This window comes from Silurus aristotelis (assembly GCF_946808225.1).
Source record: "Silurus aristotelis genome assembly, chromosome: 4".
NCBI lineage: Eukaryota > Metazoa > Chordata > Actinopteri > Siluriformes > Siluridae > Silurus > Silurus aristotelis.
Genome location: NC_139577.1, coordinates 17,315,221 through 17,321,220, shown reverse-complemented (window position 1 = coordinate 17,321,220; position 6,000 = coordinate 17,315,221).

Here is a 6,000-nt window from a genome sequence, read left to right as displayed (position 1 = left end):
TATATATATATTCAGTATGTACATATGTACAGTACACCTAGCCCTCCATACTACAGACTTCGAGTAGCACGCACATCTGCACCCACATTATGGTCTCTACACAAATAAACTATCTCTTACCAAACCACACATAGAAATGAAGGCCAAAAATGTGGAGAAGACTGAAACAAGCCACAAACAAGAGGGGGAAAAAAATGCTCCTTATTGTTCGAACTGAGAAGACATTCAGTCTGTGGTTAGTGGCCTGGAGCTGTGCTGAGGTGCACAAATTCACCTAGAGATCGGCCTAGTACAATTTACAATGCATACCACTGCTTTAACCATGTGAAGAGAAGCATCATTAATGAAATTCAGATTTTCAAATGTAAAAGTATGTGTGTGTGTATGTGTTTCTCTGTGTGTGTGTGTGTGTGTGTGTGTGTGTGTGTGTGTGTGTGTGTGTGTGTGTGTGTGTGTGTGTGTGTGTGTGTGTGTGTGTGTGTGGTCTCAGTGGGAACTAAATGTCCCCACAAGAATATTGGACAGATTTATCATGGGGACCAGATTTTTGTGTGACCAATCTGTGTGAACCTGTGTGTGTGAATCTCTCTCTATGTGTGTGTGTGTGTGGTATTTTTGACAATCAGTGTGACCCTGTGTGTGTGAATCTCTCTCTATCTGTGTGTGTGTGTGTGTGTGTGTGTGTGTGTGTGTGTGTGTGTGTGTGTGTGTGTGTGTGTGTGTGTGTGTGTGTGTGTGTGTGTGTGTGTGGTATTTTTTACATTTCCACAAATCGCCCTAACTGTCTTATTGTGGTTTTACACACACACACACACACACACATACACACACACACACACACACACACAAACATCTGATTTACACTCACTTGTGTACAATAAACTTCAGCAGTGTCACAAATCACATGTTTTAATATGAGGGTTTTAGCATCTTGTCTCCATATCAAAACTGCACTCATCAATTAATTTTGTTACAAATGAAGAATTACACCTAATACAACACACATTACTAGTTATATAAGTTAGCTATCAGTCAGGTAATACTGAATGTAGCCTAGAAAAAGAGGTGAGAATGATTACTATACTGTACTCAAGTCCAGGTTATGCGTTTGTGTACTTTACGTTTATTCACTTACAAATACTTTTGACTTTTTTTCACTTTTATTATCATAGAATCAAATACCACTGAAAACTCACCTTACACCTCACAACTCTGAGTGTTAACAAATGTTATATCTAGAATAATAGGTAATCCTTCTGACTGTTGCTACTTCCAGGACATTTTAGGAAGTGAGGTTTAGATTTAACTAGTTTGTATGGGCATAGCTTTCTACAATTTTGAGAGATTGGAATATTTTATAGAATATTTATTGAAAAGCCTTTACTTTTAAATTTCTGTTACTTCTATTAGTGAATGTAAGAGTAAAACTGGAGTAAGAAGCTAAAGTTGTGCAGCATCTTTTACCAGAACTTTTATTCACATTCATTACTTTAGTAAAGAATGTGTGTGCTTTTCCCACCTCTGCTTGGCACTGTTCACATCATGTCTATTTTCAGCCATATTTCCCTGCAAAATGAATAATTTTTTAAACTAGTGTATAAAACCACTTAAAATGTTGATTTGGACTAACCGTCAAAATTAGCACAAAATAAGTACTTTTTAGTACGGCACATTATGTGATTTGAGACATATAATTTCGTCTTGAAGTGCTCTTCTCCCTCTAGTGGCCAACATTAAAAGTACAACGAACACTAGTTCGGATGTATATTAAGAATTAGTGTGTTGCCTCGCGGTTGTGGTCGAAGTACACGATTCCTTTACGTGAGTCAAAGAGCAAGGTCACTAGTTTAATAAAAAAAAATTTATATATATATATATATATATATATATATATATATATATATATATATATATATATATATATATATATATATATATATTTTTTTTTTTTTTTTTTTTTTTTTTTTTACTTTTTTTTATATATATTTTTATATGTTATATATTATATTATATATTATTTAGTAATATATATATATATATATATATATATATATATATATATATATATATATATATTTTTTTTTTTTTTTTTTTCTTTTTTTTTTTTTTTTTTTTTTTTTAAGGTTGTATTTTGTATTGTTGCAGCAAACACAGTGAGAGTACCTTTACTCCCTTTACTCACAATTTTTGTATTATTCAATTCAAATTAGGAAGGACCACCATGTTTGAAATTAAAAAGTAAAGTACTTCACATTAAAATGTAGTGAAGTAAATTAAAACTGAAGGGAGTAAAACCAATACATTGCTGTCTACCATCATAATCAACACACCAGGATGTTACATTGGTGTTTTATATTACTAGGATATTAGGATACTGTTTATTTCTGCGTCAATGTGAAGCAAAATAATAATTAATATTTACATAGATAGGCCTTGTTCATTAATTACTTGTGTGCTTGTCACACTGGCAATATAATTAAAATGCAATTAGGCTTTAAATGTTGCTTTTTACATAAAGTTCTGTGAATTCTACAATCTGTTCCTGCCAGATCTAAGCAGCAGGAAACAGTAAACAGGTGGCCTGTTCTGCTCATTGAGTTAATGACTGTTCTTTAGTTTGTCACATCATTATGGTGTTTTTGCTCTTCACTTAATTGTCATGCACTTGTGATGAATTAAACAAGTCAACAAGTTCACAACAATGTCAGGTTAAGAAGTAATTTCATTCCTCATCTCAGCACATTACACGCACTTATTAGATTTATGCAGCAATTTCTAATGCTGGTAACAAAATTGCATAAGTGAGAGATTATTTCAAATCCAGAAATGCAGTGGAATGTTGTTGTAGATCAATGCGAGTAATTAAAATAATCTGAATATGCATATTTGACATGAGCTGTGCAGTGGCTATTGGGATTTATTGAACAGTAGTGTCTCAAGAATTTAAATGTGCAGAGAAGCATAATAATTTATAAAACTCTTGCTGCAATTATTAAGATAACATTATCAGACAAAACACAGAAAGCAAATGCCCCTACAGAATTTGTATGGAATCTAAATATAGATAGACCTGAATAAATATTCTGGAAAACTCCAGAACAATTTAACATGCACTGTTTGATAACATCATCAATACTAACCACAATTTACAAGGAAAACATTTATCTTTTGAACCAACAGAATCTCATTTGTGTCTGCTTTGTGCCCACAAAATGAAAGCAAGTGTAACAAAAGAGGAACAGCAGGACTGTGCAATATACTGCTTGTTTTCAAGCTGAACCTAAATACCAAGGCATAAAATAACCATAAGCAATCAATAGCGAATTGAAATAGCACAGTGAAATCTGCAAGATGGGAGTTGAGATAAAGCGGAAGAGAATCAGCCAATCAGAGCTTGAATTGAGGGACACATGCCTAAAGTATGTCGACTAATTTAATGGTAAATTATTCTCAGCTAAATACTCGATAGAAAAAAACCCTTGTTGCATTATTTACATATACACAATTGTCTCTGCTAGGCAGCTTTGGACACAATGAGTTAACTTCGTGCCTTGAATGCCACTGTGGTTGCATAATAGTAGAGGTGAGAAGGCATTAAGTAAATGATGTGCAATAAGAGAGCAATCAAGAACTGGGTGATAAGAGCAGGTTTGGGTAAATACACCATTAGCAGGAGCATGCCTCCCTGTGTGGGCTGCCCAGGCACTTACCCGCTTTATTGCTCAACAACGCTGAACAAAACTAGCCAGCTACTGTCAAACAAGTGCTCTGGCACTGGTTTAAAAGGACAGTGGAAAATGAATAATAAAACAAACGCAATAGTCAGCATGTGGAACACCGGCATCACACTTTCCACTGCATGTCTGAGAAGAAGTGAGCTTTAGCTGTATGAGAAATTCAAATGAAGTTAAACATGTCAGAAAACACATAATTAACTTTCAGCTGCAAAGCAGTAGACACGTAATAAGTGCTCTGAACTGGAGTTTTAGAAAACAAGGTATTACAAGAACAGGAGTGTGAGATCAAAACTAATTGCTTTTTAAGCACTTCAAAGATCATATACAGTAATGGACACTTTCACTACCTTACGAGTTTTTTTTAAGTGAACTTGGGTGGCATAGTGGTGCTGTGGGTACAGTAGTTTAGTCCTGAGCTTGGGTTAATATCCGTGCAGAGTTTCACAAATTCTCTGAGTGGGTTATTTCTGGGTTCTTTGGCATCATACCAAAAACAGTTAGAGGGGCAATTGTAAATGGCCTCTAAGTGTAAACGAGTGTGTGAAAGTGTAAATGTGCATGTGCTTGTGTGTGTGTGTTGCATTGAAATGGACTGAAGATCCATCTAGGATGTATATTCTAACCTCACACCCTGTTTTACACACACACACACACACACATATATATCATTGCTAAATATAAAATTGACAGATATAATAATACACGTTATAATAGCAATTTTTGTTGAATTTTTATTTAATATCTTATTATTTAAAATATTATGGTAACTATACACAATTATAATAATCATTACAATATATTTATGCTATTGATAACACCTTATTTGACTTACAGCTACAGATTTATTCTTGTAATTAAGAAAACTCTCTCTCTCTCTCTCTCAATCTCTGTCTGTCTTCCTCCTTTAAGTCTTGACATGCACCTCTGGAAGAAAGAAAATAAAAATTATTTTGCTCCAGTAGTAAATCTGAACAGTAGCATAAAGTCAGTCTGTTAAATTCTCGTATGACTCATATGACTCACATCCATTTCTTAAATAATTGAAAAGAGAGCGAGAATAAAGGGCTGTAACCCTGACCCTCCCACCCTTTTTCTCCTCCTCTCCCTCACTGCCTCCCCCCCCCTTCCCTCCCCTTTTCTCCTCCGGGGACCACACAGACTCTGGACCACATCAGAACAGTGTGGTTATGATGTATTCATTCACACTCAGTGTGTAAAGTGTGGAGAGGGCCCTGTCTGCCTCGGCACAGCTCGGGCTTTATGAGAGCCAGACACAGTAGGCCTGGAATAGCACTCATATGCATCATCTTGGACCTGGCCACAGACGCCAGCCTCTGCCGGACTGCATCCACCCCCACACACACATACAGTCTCTATATACTATAGATTGCTAACAAAGACACTCACAAATCCTGTGAAAAAACAAATGTGATAGTTCATTGGACTTCTCAGTGTGATCTAACAACATCTATATTTTGTAATAATTGTAATAAAAAAACTAACAATTTACTCTTCACATTTCTAAGATGCAGTGTTTTTTTTCATCGTTCCAACTGAAATCGTAAAAACTAAAGCTAATTATCGCATACAAAGTGTACCATGTTTCATATTGATCACTTGCCTAAAACGTCAGTTAAGTTCAGTACGGCTCTGTCGAAACCACATGCAGTATCTTGATATAACAGGCTAGTGCTCAATACATAAATACACACAAAAATACAAAACCATGAAACTGAACACCCACTCATTAACCGGGCCAGACTGTGAAATATCTATTTTTCAACACACCCAGCAGTTCAGATATAATAAAACGCTTCGGGTGGGATGACTCCGTGAATAGCTGCTCTGGATTATTTTGTGTGTGCGTGCACATGCTTTTCTGCCTGTCACTTACAGCATAAACTTCGCAAAAATAACTATGCGCAGTTCAAAAATTACAAGTGTTCGAAACCAACAATGTATATTTTACACAGTCCGAAATTGCTTTTTTTTTTAAATTGCCATGAAAAAAATAAAAAGTTCAAACACAGTGGACGCTAAAAATAATCACAGTGGATGTTGGAGGTTGCACAAATGTCAAAACAAAAACATGTTTCTGAATTTGCTAAACAGTCCCTCTGACCTCATTGAGGCCATTACAGACATCCTTGCCTCAAACCACAATGTGGCTGATTTTTTATACCGACAAGCCATTAATTTAAACAAATGGGGCAGAAAACAAATGATGTAATAAGACTTAGTACATAAATTATTCTCTTTATTC